General features: G+C 48.3%; 1 protein-coding gene across 4 annotated transcripts in view; it reads left to right on the forward strand.

Moving 5' to 3' along the window:
- The window catches only part of RPH3A (rabphilin 3A), a 322,955-nt gene that overhangs the window by 209,713 nt on the left and 99,345 nt on the right, over positions 1-13,897 (forward strand). For 2 of the 4 annotated variants that reach the window (XM_030821440.1, XM_030821443.1), the window contains exons 1-2: positions 2,809-3,247; positions 3,376-3,496. The gene's annotated coding sequence lies outside the window, so the exon portion shown is untranslated. Of the gene's footprint in view, positions 1-2,808; positions 3,248-3,375; positions 3,497-13,897 lie in introns of those variants that run through there. The other 2 variants (XM_030821442.1, XM_030821441.1) reach the window with 2 other exon arrangements.

Here is a 13,897-nt window from a genome sequence, read left to right on the forward strand (position 1 = left end):
CTGTGAGAAATTCTTTGGAATTGGAAGCCAAGAGGCCTGGGAACTGCTTGGGTTCTGATTCCACCACCAGCATCCTAAATGACTTTCATTTCTCCTTGGGCTTCTTGAATCACTCTTCAAATGTTTATTGAGGCAGCCAGGTGTGGTGGCTCACACCCGTAATCCCAGCACTTTGGGAGGTCGACGTGGGCAGGTCGCTTGAGGTCAGGAGTTCGAGACCAGCCTGACCAACATGGCGAAACCCCATCTCTACTAAAAATACAAAAATTAGCCAGGCGTGGGGCGCATGCCTGTAGTCCCAGCTATTTGGGTGATTGAGGCATGAGAACCTCTTGAATCCAGGAGGTGGAGGTTGCAGTGAGGCGAGATCTCACCACTGCACTCCAGCCTGTGTGACAGAGCAAGACTCTGACTCAAATAAAACAAACGAAATTGTTTATTGAGGGTTTCCTATGTGCCTGGGACTGCCCTATGCAATAGACCACAGGCCCTGGCATCTGAAAGGCTTGCATTCTATACTCGACTCTGCTACTTTCTAGCTGTTTGACTATGGACAAATCACTTCTCCTCTCTGGTCCCCAGTTTCTCCATCTGTAAAGTGAGGAAACTGAATTTATGTCACAGGATCATCTCAGAAAATATTTGATGAAATTTTTCCCCTCAAACTTGTAGAATGCATTTGAAATGGACTCTGAGAGAGACATCCTGGAGCATGTTCTTTGGAATCATACAACCCTGAGTTTGAATGCTATGTCTGTAACTTACTGTGAAGCCTTGAGCAAGGAATTTTATTTCTTGAGTCTAAGTTTTCTCATTTGCAAGATGGGAATAATACTAGTGTCCTGAAAGTGTCATGGTGAGGACTTCAGAAGATGATACATGTAAAGTTCCTAGCAGAAGGGCTTGCACATAGTAGGTTTTCAATAGCTGCCATCATTGCCACCACCACCACCATAATCATCACCATCAACATCATCAGCATAATCATTGTCAATCAACACCATCACTATGATCATCACTATGATTACCATGGTGATGACAATTACTACCACCACCACCACTACCACTGAGGCAGGAGGATCATTTGAGTCCAGGAGTTCGAGACCAGCCGGGGCAATATAGTGAGACCCATCTCTGCAGAAAAAAAAAAGAAAAATTAGCAGGGTATGTTCGTGTGCACCTTGAGTCCTAGCTACTGGAGAGGCTGGGGTGGGAGGATCACTTGAGCCCAGGAGTTCAAGATTTCAGTGAGCTGTGATTGCACCACTGCACTCCAGCTTGGGTGACAGAGTGAGACACTGTCGTTTTTTTTTTTGAGATGGAGTTTCACTCTTGTTGCCCAGGCTGGAGTGCAATGGTGCAACCTCGGCTCACTGTAGCCTCCGCCTCCCAGGTTCATGTGATTCTCCTGCCTCCCCATCCCGAGTAGCTGGGATTACAGGTGCACACCACCATGCCCAGCTATTTTTTTGTATTTTTAGTAGAGATGGGGTTTCACCATGTTGGCCAGGCTGATCTCGAACTCCTGACCTTAGGTAATCCACCTGCCTCGGCCTTCCAAAGTGCTGGGATTACAGGCGTGAGCCACCGTACCTGGCAGAGACACTGTCTTAAAAAAATTGTTTCTTAAATGAAGCTCTAAATGTTCTCATTTTTACTCCTGGGTCTCATGGGGAGAAGTAAGTGACAAATGTAGTAGCTAACCCTGGGCCCTCTGGTAGGGAAGCTTTAGATATGAATCTCCAATAGAGAGAGTTCTCTTTCACTTTGCAGAGAAGTTCTAAGCAGATCTTGGTCTGTTTGAGATTTCCTGGCCTTTTTCCAATTTGAGCCGTTTCCCAAAGTTAGGAGGAATAGGACCCTTGAGATCTGGAGCACTGGGAGCCATGGTAATCCATTCATCTTTATATATTTCCCCTTTTGATACTTTTATTTCGTTGTCCATATAGCGATTTCACTTCAGAAAGCCAGTCTGGATCTTTCGGGGAAGGGTCTTTGGCCAAGGCTCACTGGTCTGATTTAGACCTAAAATTTCCCTTCATTCTACTCAAACCACATGCTGAAGGGTGAGATTGGCACATGCCATCCTAGGTGGGCTGTCCATTCCTTTATCGCTCTGTCCAAACATTTGTGTTTTAGGACAGGTTATGGATCATGAAATCATGGCAGTTCACAGCTTGAGTATTGTTATTGTTGCATTTTAACCTCTTGCTTCCTATCTTTAGGAAAAATAAGGTCGTTATATTATCATTTTTACAGATGGGACTTGGAAACATTAAATGACTTTTCCAGAGTTGTAAGGGGGCTGGATCTGACTTCCAGAAAACTGTCAAGTGCTTATTCAACTAAGCCACCCTGCCCCTTAGAAATTTCCATTTCTTAAGCCTCAGCTTTTCTGCTCTGAATTCTGAGAAACTCCAGGTACAGGTCAGAAATCTGCAGCAATGGGGGTGAGGACAGGTCATCTGGGCGAAACTTTGAGGGGAAAAACCACTTAGGGAGCCCCACACACTGGGGCCAAGCTCTTGTCTGAGCAGAGAGGAGCAAGGCAGGACTGGGGGCGTGTGGGAGACAGGGGCTGCGAAGTTATAGCTCCTTTGCTCTGAGAGTGAGCGACAGTATTAGAACAAGTGTGTGGTAGGTAAGCTGTCACTGACTAGACTGTGTGATGTCGAGAAGTCCCGTCCCCCACCCCTCCGGACTCCCCCTTCTCTGCTCTAACCATCCAATTACTTAACTTCTCTGCCTAGGGGTTTGCTTCCCGCCCATCCCCTCCTCCGCCGCATCTTAGCGCTGTCCGTGGTGCTGACCGCCAATCCCCTGGTTGCCGTTTCGACCAGCTGGGATCTCTGGTGCGCCCAACCTCCCCTCCCGGCCTCCCACCTTTCTTTCTCCAGGCACCGCACACATAAATCACGGGTGGGAGGCAGGCTTGGTTCCCGCTTGGTTCCCCCTGCACTGGGAAGCTGCCGCCCCGCTTCCCTTGCTCACACAGGGCTTTGCAGTAGTGGTGGCAGCCGTGGCAGAAACCGGCTCTGGGGAAGCAATTGATTCGTCTATTGCCAGCAGCCCGGAGTTGCCTACGCGGACTGGAAAGGAAGGGAAAGGGAAAGAGAGAGAGAGAGAGAGAGAGAGAGAGACTTACAGAGCGAAAACCTTCATCCATGTGGAGGACAGTCTGAGGGAGCCACTGTCCCTTGTCCACTGATTCACTGGCTGGTCCGAGTTTTCTCCGCTTCTGGCAGTGGTATTTCTTTTTGTCTTGGTCCTGCATGATTTAGGGGTAGTTGATGTGTGTGTGTCTATGTGTGTGCACTGGTGCTTTGATTTTATTTTGGGAAGAGTAGGAGAGTCAAATGAACAATTTTCTTTCAGGCACCTCCGCTGAGCTTTTAAACCAAGTCATTGGGACTTAGCGTCTTCCTACCCGGCAGGGAAGGGAGGACTTGGCAAGAATTTGGCTCACCCATTCCCCCTGCAATCCTCCAGCGTCGCGGTAAGTGATATTCTCCTGGGTTGTGCAGATGGGCTAGGGGTATTGGAATCCCAACTGTGATGTGTGTTCATGAGCTGGTGGGGTAAAGGGTAGTTGGGAGGAGAAGGGTATCCAGGAACGACTATGCTTATTTGCCTACATCCTGCAGTGTTTTATCACCTAAGCAGCATCCCAGAGCCAAATGAGATTTTGGTTTAGTGCCCAGGGAGGGGGTAAAATGTGCTCAGGGAGGGGTTAAAATGTGCTCATGTTGTAGGCAATTCAATCAAGATTGTGGCTTCTGCCCAGTTTGCCCTCTCCTTTGCAGCAGAAGCTGGTGAAAGTAGCCGGCAGTTCTCTGAGAGAGTTAACCCTTCATGGGGCTGGCTAGTCTGGCATGGAGGGACTCTGGGTATTCTGACTTAGCAAGTGAGTGCTTATCCCTGGAGGGGAGGGGGTCACCTGAGACTGGAAGGGTAACTTTTGCCTGGGCACACTGGGTAAGATTTGCACAGGACAGAGCTTAGATTGTACCCTCTTCCAGGAACAGCTGTGTAATTTAATTGTGGTGGTTTTTGCGAGGTTGGCTGTTCATGCTTTCCTGAGATGGAAGATCTGGGAGCCAGGAAAGGGCCACACTCTGCTTGGGATGAGTGGTCAGGCTGGCCAGAAGGGAGCAGCCACTGCCTGCAGAGGAGATGATGTTTTATTTTCACAGGTGGTGTAACCTGTAAGTGATTGTATGGGGGAACATCTGGCACTAGCTTGGGAGATTCTATCCTTGAGTTCATCTCAGAAGGAAGGAGGGGAACAAAGCTTGTTCAAAATCTGGGGAAAGATTCCAGGCTTCAGCTTCAGTTTTGTTCCAGGGAAGACTGTCCCCCTGCACTAGTTTCTTTTTCCAAGATCCTGATAGGGAAAGGCTGCACCAACCTGTTAGTGAGTGAGAAGTGGAGGTACCTTGAAACTGAATCCAAAAGCTCACATTTAATTTTGAAATGCTTTTGATGCTAATCTGCGACCCATCAAAAGGGGATTTCACTTTGCTTTCTGCTTTGATTGCATCTACTTTTCTGGAAATGAATGCCCTTATTTTTAGCATCTTTGCTATTATCTCAGGGGCCACCTCAGTGTTCTGCACCCCTAAGGATTTCCTTTTTGGATTCTTGCTCTTGGAGGTGGGAGGGATAAAACAACAGTCAGAGATTGGCAAGCCTGAAATATAAGCAGGGTTCACTCATTCCTTTTTTCTCTAGCCCCATAGCCAAGAAGAGATGCTGAAATCCCAGAGCATGTGCCTGCTCAGGCAGGACATATGAGGCAGAAGAGGAGGGTTGTCCGGTGGTTAGTGCCAAAGATTTGGTTCTCAAAATCCCTAACTTCTCTTCCTAGTTTCCCTTGCTGGGTGACCTTGAGGAGGAAGTTGCCTTAGATTCCTCACTGGGAAGCCTTGAGTGTGAATAATGAATGTGTGGAAATTTTGTTCAAATAAAGAACCACAGATCTGGCTATGGGTGATATTTAAAGTATTGAAATTTGGTACTAATTGACCAGAATGGCTGGGGTCCTGGAATAGGGCATCTTAGGGGGCCCCTGCTGTACTGAGTGTTAATCTTTTAATTGCTGGATTATGGAGAGGTTTGGGGGGATCTTAGGGGGCTATCAAGAGAGCCACGGAGGCCTCAGGGCAGCATCCCCATTTAATTTTAATATTTTTATTTTATTTTAATATTTTTAACAACTGGTTTAGCCATGCGGTACATGCCAGCCCAGCTGGGATAGCTAAGACTTGGGTGTCCAGATGTGGACACTTCCCAAATATCTCTCCACTGCCTCACTTCCTTAGGGATGGCCAAGATCCAAGAGGCCGCCCTCCCTCCTCCCCTGTCACATTTGAAGTGGTGCATTGTGGTGCACCAGGGAGAGGGAAACAGAAGCTTCTGGAAAGAGCCTTGGACTTGGGTCAGGAGACCTGGGTTCCAGTCCCAGCTGTCTCCCCTTTCTGGGCCTCGGTTTCCCCATCTATGCAATGGGGCAGTCTGTCTGGGTGGCCCTAAGTCCCCTTCCAGTTCTGGGGTTCTCTGACTATGAGGTATGTGTGTGAGTGTGAGTGACTGCACATGCCCATATTTCTAGGAAGGGTTAGCACTGTGCTTGAGAATTTATCCTGTGTCAGGGAGAGGCCCTTTTTGGGGTGAGTGGGGATAGGGGAGTCTCTTGTGAGAACTTTTGCTAGGTTTCTAGAATCCTGAGCTCAGCTGGAAAGGGGTCTGCTTTATTTATGGCCTCAGATGCACAGAGATGTAGATTTTGCAGCACTTCAAGGCTCCATAGAGACTCTTCTCAGGAGCAGCAGCAAGGACTCCTTGGAGAGGCTCTGCTCTGAAAGGATGCATATACACACAAACACACAACATCAGGGGGTTAGTGGACCCTCAATAATGCCTATGTGAGCACCCCCCCAAGTTCAGGACCCCAGATTTAGTCTAACCCTTTCCAGGGGGGCCCAGAGAGGAAAAACAATTTGCCTGAGACCACACAGTAAGTTATGGCAGCAACATATAAACCCACCATTATGAAGACCAAGGCATCATCCCCTCACTCCTGGCTCCAGCAGCCCCTACTCCCCTGATCCAGCCTGAGGTACAGAGGAAGGACGTTCAGCAGTGTCTCTCCAGCCCATGCTGGTAATCAGGAAGCTTAGCCATGGAGACAAATGTGGACATTTCCTTTCTTGTTGGCAGGAGAGAGGCAGCAGACAGAGATTCTGTGATTCCACAGGGGTAGCCTGGAAAGTCAGTCCCCCCAGCCTACTCTGCCTTTCTCCTTCTTATTGCTCCGTACACAGACTGGCTGCTTTGTCTGAAGATGTGCATTCGGTTGGGGTGGCTGCTCTTGGGCTTTCTTTGTAGGCTGTGATACTATGCTTTAACTCTTTCCCTCTCTGTGAATGGGTCCTACAGAGATTATGGCTTTCCAATAAAAACCACCATGACACATGGACCTGTCTTCTGCCCTTCACCCCCATTCAGTGGGGAGCTGATTGTAATTGCAGATAAGTCAGGAATTGATGTGAAGCCAATGAGAAGAAAACAGTGTGGTTTATTTCTGTTAAGAGCTGTGGCCATAATCTGGGATAAAAATAATTCTGGGACCCAGTCATGGTGGGCTGAAGCTGATGATTTTAAATAATTCAGCTGCCACCCAGGATGGAGAGCCTTGATGTGCTGAAAGAGTGAAGGAGGCACTGCAGAAATAGCCCCCTCCTTTCTGTGCCTCGCACCTGTCTACCTCCTTAACCAGCCAGGGGCTGCAGTGTGGGCTCTGGGGGCAGTCAGATCTTAGTTCTAATTTTGACTCTGGCATTTCCTTGCTATGTGACTTCAGGCAAGGACCTTAACCTCTCTGAGCCTCAGTTTCTTCAATTAGGTGTATTAGGGTAGCATGATACAGGGATTAAGAGGATAGGCTCTGGAAATAAATTTCTTAGGGTTAGATCTTGATCCTAGCACTTTCTGGTTGTGTCACTTCACCTCTCTGGACCTCAATTTTCCCATCTACAAAATGGGAATAAGAATGCAGTTGTGAGAATTTTAAGAGTTAATGATCACTTTATACTGAGTCTGGCAAGGAGTAAATGTCCAACAAATATTCGCAATGGGGCGATGTTGGTGGTGGTAACAGTGAAATCACCCCTGACCAAAATAAGAGTAGGGTGAGGTAGAGGAAGGTGAGTTCTTTGGGCTAGTTGTGTAGCTGTGTGACTCACAAGAGGGAGGACAAAGCTTGGAGACAGGAGCTGCCAGCCTCTCTTGTTCCCCACTGCAGTTCCCCAGTTGCTGCAGGTCCCCAGAACTCAGTTTCTTCATCTGTGAAATGGGCAAAATGACTCCCTCTCTGTTTGGCTTGTGAGGCTCGAAGCAACTAGCAGGGGAGTCAGGAGCCTGGGGGGTAGGCCCCAGAGAAGAATTCTAGGAGGAGAAGCCCTGGTGACCACTCAGTCTTTTTGTTCCTTCAAGTCCCTGGGAGGTTTTTGCTGAATCATCCCAGGCTATAAGCTGTGAGCCATGTATTTTCTCTAGGAAACCTGAGCCTTCCTTCCCTTCCCTGGGAAGTGCCTATGGCACTTCTTTGTAGGAGTCCTCAGGTGCTACAGGGTGAGATCCTTAAGGGCCAAGGCTGTGCTGTCTTCATTTCTGGTGTCCGTGTCAGCGCACAGCAGGTGCTCAGCAATGACTTACTGAGTGAATGAATGAATGAATGAATGAAGCTCCACTGATTTACTAGTGAACATGTCAGTTTGGGGCCTGTGGTCCAGCCAGAGGCCTCCACACTGTAGGTGCTCAGTTAGTGTTGATTATGATGAGTCATTGGTGAAAGGTTTGAAAGGACTTGGCTCTTGCCTCAGATTTGCTACAGGCAAAGGACAGGCCTCTCTCTCTTCCTGCCATTGTTATTTATCATGCATTGCACATTTATTGAATACCTACAGTATGCCTGGCACTATGATGGGCATTGGGAATAAAATGGCAATAAAGACACAATCCTGGCCCAGTGGGGTGGTTCAGGCCTGTAATCCCAGCCCTTTGGGAGGTCAAGGTGGGTGGATTACTTGAGGTCAGGAGTTCAAGACCAGCCTGATCAACATGGTAAATCCCAGTCTCTACTAAAAGTCAAAAATTAGCTTGGTGTGGTGGTGTGTGCCTGTAACCCCAGCTATTTGGGTGGCTAAGGCAGGAGAATCACTTGGACATGGGAGATAGAGGTTACAGTGTGTCGAGGTCACACCACTGCACTCCAGCCTCGGGCAAGACTCTGTCTCAAAAAAAAAAAGACACGATCCCTTTTGGGACTTAGATAAAGTAAGTGGCTACCTACATAATGTGATCTTTGGTGGGGGGGTGTGGCACAAAGAGGGCTCCCTGAGTCACCCAAAGATATTCAGTTCACTGATATCTGAAATTTCCATCATTCAAGTTTCATTCTTTTTCTTAAGGCTCTGCTCTTGGTTAAAGAGCAGATGCTTTGGAGTGAGTTAATGCATCCAGCCTTATTAGTCATTTACACTTTAATGAGAAGCTATAAGAGCCTTTCCTAAAAGTGAAGCAGGCTTGGTTTCTTGGAGCAGGGGGAGGGGGCTGCATTACTAGGCTTGCAGGCAAAAGAGGGGCAAAGAACAGAGAAAGGCGGATGTTGCTGGATTTACATTCTGTTGGGGGGTAAAAGCTCTTGATGCCCGGAGTCATCTGATTTCCTTTCTGCTACTGAATCCCACAGGAGCGTGACCTGGATTTGGCATGTCACTCCCATTCCCTGCTAACCTCAGACAATTCCAAGAAGTCATTTTTTGCTAGGCAGGACCCCAGGACTCAGTTTCTCAGGTAGATTTGTGGCAAGGCCTTAATAATCAGCTGTCCAGCCAGGCCAGGTCTTTGGGATTTGCAGGCAGTGGCTTTGAGAGGGAACAAAAAAAATTTTTTTTTTTGATAGGATCTTGCTCTGTCACCCAGGCTGGAGTGCAGTGGCATGATGATCATAGCTCACTGCAGCCTTGAACTCCTGGGCTCAAGCGATCCTCTTGTCTCAGCCTCCCAAGTAGCTGGAACTACAGGCATGACCATGCTGGGCTAATTGTTTAATTTTTTGTGAAATGGAGGTCTCTCTATGTTGCTCAGGCTGGTCTCAAACTCCTGGGTTCAAGCTATCCTCCTGCCTTGGCCTCCCGAAGTGCTGGGATTCCAGCTGTGAGCCACTGCACCCAGCCAAAAGTGATTCTTCTTAGCTCAACTCTGCTCCCCATTTGGGCCAGGAAAAGAGGGGAGGCAGCAGTGCTGAGGGCCCAGGCTGCTGTATGCTATGTTACTGTGGTTTCCTCGAAGTAATTGTCTTGCTGTCATTGGTTTTAATGATATAACACACGCTTAAATCTCATTGTAATGGAGCCCTGTCAGACTCTGGTTTAGTAATCCACCCAGTGAGCAAGATAACATGCCTCAGGAAGCTGGGTTTTTTACCACCCCCTGCAATTAATCAACAAGAGGAAACTCATCTGACAGCATCATAATGATGTTTGGTTCGTGAAGGATTTTTTTAGAGAGCGAGTGGGGACAATATCTTCTCATCTCTCAATATAATCTGAGTGAGTTCATTCAGCTGCCTTTTTCTTTCTTTTTCCTCTCTTTCGTTTCCTTTTCTTCCTCTTTAATGCACCTACACAATGACGAGTGGTGACTTGTGAATGGAAGCAGCTTCCAGCAGAGAACATATTATGTAAGCAGGTTTTGGTGCCAGCCATTGATGGGGCAGCGTTCTGGGGCTGCGGAGAAGAGAGATGGTTTCTCGAAGTTCGTTGGGAGGCTTTTCATGCAAGGTGCTGCCAAACAGCAGCTGTGTGGTGCGCTCCATTGCACGTCTTCCTCCCTGCCCCCTTTCCCTTTTCCCTCCCTGCCTTCCTGTGTTTTTCCTCTGTCACTGTGGTGCTAAGTTCCTAAGTCTCTGTCTTTATCTCTCCCCCCTCTCTCCTTTTCCCTGCCCCTGTCTCCTTACTTTTCCCACCCCTTAAATAATTCCCTGCTTTCTCCTTGCAGTCTCTCTTTTCTCCCCATCTTTCCCTCTCTCCCTTTCTCTCTCCTCTGCCCCTGGCCTCTCTTCCTTTCCTTTTCTCTCTCTCTCTCTGTCTTCCTCCTCTCCTAACTCCTCTGCCTTCCTCTTCTCATCTTTAAGACACACAGAAATTACTTGTAAAGGGAATGCGTTTGTGAATTCATGAGACTCCAGGTGATGAGGGCTCCAAGTAGGGTCACCAACCATTCAGCTGTGCTTGGAGCTGAAGGGGGTCTTGGGATATAGGACTTTGTGTTAAAACTGAGAGGCAGACCAGGCATGATGGTTCGCACTTGTAATCCCTGCACTTTGGGAAGCCAGGGCAGGATGATCGCTTGGAGCCAGGAGTTTGAGACCAGCCTGGGCAACATGTGAGACTCCTGTCTCTATAAAAAAGTTAAACAATTAGCTGGGCATGGTGGTACACACCTGTAGTCCCAGCTACTTGGGAGGCTGAGGCAGGAGGATCATTTGAGCCCAGGAGGCTGAGGCTGCAGTGAGCTGTGGTTGTGCCACTGTACTACAGCCTGGGTGACAGGGTGAGACCCTGTGTCTAAAACAAAACAAAACAACAACAAAAAAGAATGGAGAGAGGCCTGGGCAAACTGTGATGAGTTGGTCATCTTACCTCCAAGCCAAATGCTTGGAATTTTGTAGAATTTTCAAAAGGCCAAAGATTCAGCTTTCGGGGTGAGTTGCCTGCCTTTCTGCTCTGGTGACACACAGTGGTTCTGAAGCCCTCCCAGGTTTGGCATTCTCTGCATGGCTCCAGCATGGACTATCTAGACACACAAAGGCCTGTCCCTCAGAGCTCAGAGGTCAGTCAGGGGCAGGAGACTTACTCCCTTCACCTTCCCTAACCCCTGTCCCTGACAAGACTGACCACCCAGCTAGTTATTCGCTCATTCGTCACCCTGGGGATATTGGGTAGAGATTGCAGATGGTTCAATGCCCGAGCTTCTCAAACTGGAGCCTGCATCAGAACCCCTTGCAGGAGTTGTTAAAACACAGAGTTTTCTGATTCGGTGGGACTAGGATGGAGCCCAAGAATTTGCACACCAAACGAGTTCCCAGGCAGTGTTGATGCTGCTGGCCCAGGGACCACACCGTGAGAACCCCTGCTTTAGACTCATTCCCCCATTCCCTCCTTTCAAGATAAGTCTTGTACACTGTTCTAGGCACTGCAGACTCAGCAGTGAGGGAGCCAGAGTTCCCTGCCCCCTGAAGCCGACAGCCCAGTGGGTGGCAAAACCAATAAACAAGTCAATGCATAAACAAGAAAACTCCAGACCACGTGAAGTGCCATGAAGGAAGGAGATAGGAAGACTCCATGGACAATGACAAGTGATGGGTTGGGGGAGCGAGAAGCACATGGGAGGGGCGAGACTAACTTATAAAAAGGGCAGCCAGTGGAGGCTGAGTTTCTAGGAGGAAATAACCATGCATAGTTGGTGAAGGGAGGCATGAGCCACACCTGGGAAGTGGGGGCAGTAAGTGCAAAAGCAGAGACAACTGTGGTGGCCACAAAGGACAGACAGACGGCTGGTGTGCGTGGGATGAGGGTCACGTGATGAGGACAAAAGGATACAGGGCCCTGGTTAGGCAGGACCTCCCAGGGTAGCCAAGGAGTCTGGGTTTGATTTTATTTTGCAGGGAGGGTTTTATGCCAGAGTGATGTGGCCTGATTTATAATGTTCGTAATGATTGCTTTGGTCTCTGAGTGGAGAGGGGAGTGCAGGAGGTGGGGTGGAAGCCAGGGGACCAGTGAGGGGAGCTGTGATGGGGCAGGGACCAGGTGATGGCAGAGAAGAAGGTGGCGACATTTGGGGTGAATTCTGCAGGAGTGCAGACAGGCTTTACTGATGGATTAGACATAAGGGGAGAAGGCCGGAGGAATCAGGGTCCACTCCAGTGGGACGGGAACTATTCCTGGCAATGGTGCAGCACTTGTGATCCTAGGGACATGGAGAGGGGCCTTGGCTATAACCAAGGGCCAGTGGGTTACGAGACAAGAACCCAGCAGTATGTGCAGAGTCAAGACCTTTCAGGGAGCTCCGCAAATGTACATTCCATGCTGGCTAAAATGCACGGTTCCCCTCTCCCCAGAAGAAAAGGCAGCAGCTTGGGTTTTTGTGTTTTTTTTTTTCTCTCCCATGAATAGTGGCTGGATTAATCTATCAGCATGAAGCAGGATATTGTAACTTGGCGAAGGGGATTGACACCCTGTGAAGTGGCAAGCTGGGGTGTCTGGCCAAGCCTTTCTCCAGGGGCTGAGGGAAAGGCTGCTGGATGTGACGGAAGACATGAGCTTCTGGTGTCTGCAGCTTCCTCTCTGATCTGATCTGAACCCGTTGTTCCTGGAGCTAGCTAGGCCCATTCAAAAAAGAACCAGCCAGACTGAGCTTGCACCTAAGGACGAAAGCAGGAGAAGCCAGCATTTGGAGCAGGAGCTGGGTCCTTGGCGGAGAAGGAGACTCTTCACACAGAGCACGCAGCAGGCTTGCCTTTCAGATAGAACCTGCCACTGTTTCTGTAGATGTTCTTTCTTCCTTTTTCTTTTCCTTGGAAGGGTTTATCTGACTGGGCAGGCCTATGTAGCCAGCCTTGGCCAACTTCTGCAGAGGGGTCCAGGCATGTCTTCTCATCTGAACGATGGATAAGTGCTTCGAGGAAAGCTCCCCAGGGAGAAATAAATGGTGCACACTTGTGTTGGTGACTCGGAGGGGGACTGTGCTTTTGATTATAATGAGAGGGGAACTGGCCTCATTTGTAGCCTCTCCGTTATTCACGGAGGACTCTTGTGCTTTGTAGATTAGAAGAATCTTTGTTAGGGTGCAAGATGATGAGAGTTGAGTTATTTTTCCCTTCCTGGTACACAGCCATCATTGATCCTTGCCCGCCTCTTCCTCCATTTTTCATTATTTATTCTCTTTTTTCCTCATACCCCATTCCCCTCCATTCATAGACAACCCTATTCTACTCTGTTTATGCGTATTTCCATTGCTTGTATATGTCCCTTCAAAACACGTATTTTTATAGATCTCATAGGTTCTCACTTCTTTTCCACTCAGCAGTATGTTTTTAAGATCCATCCACATTGCAAGATGGCATCTAATCTTTTGCTTCTAATTGTTGCTTTTCTCCAAGGCATCAGTCCCCTATTTCTTCCTCCATTTTTCTTATATGAGTTTCCCTCCAGCAACCCAGAGTATTTCTGAAAATTTTTTTCTCTGCACTGGCCAGCTAGGATTCTTTCAGGACAGGAAAACTCATTTTAATAGAGATTTAATGATTGTTTGGGCAACACAGGTAGATGCTTTACTCTCTCACTTTTGATTCTTTGCCTAACAAATGCTGAGTGTCCTCATGACATCAGACACCATGCATGCATAGAGGGAGGCAGAAGAGAGCAGCTGGTTGTGGAGCTGGGTGGACATGGGTTCGAATCCTGCCTCTGCTACCCACTGGCTGTGTGACCTTTGCCAAAGTAACTTAGTCTCTCTGAGCCTCGGTTTCTTCTGCAAGATGGGGATAATGCTAGTATTCATGTTATAAACTTGCTTGAGAGTGAAATAAGATGATGCCTAGTGTGCTTTGTGTGATTAAAGTTTTTTTAAACAGTCCCCTGGGTGGTTAGGTAAATAGATGTTTTTATCCCCTCCAAGTTCTGCTGGGTCTGCCTGCTGTGCTGTGTGTGTATGTGTGCGAGTGTGTGTATGTGGTGCTGTGAACGTAGGGGGTATGGTGCGAGCATGTGTGTGTGAATGGTGTGTGTGGGAATGTGTGAGTGCACATGTGTGTGTTCAGGAGTGGTCCCCT

This window comes from Nomascus leucogenys, chromosome 10 (assembly GCF_006542625.1).
Source record: "Nomascus leucogenys isolate Asia chromosome 10, Asia_NLE_v1, whole genome shotgun sequence".
NCBI classification, from domain to species: Eukaryota; Metazoa; Chordata; class Mammalia; order Primates; family Hylobatidae; genus Nomascus; species Nomascus leucogenys.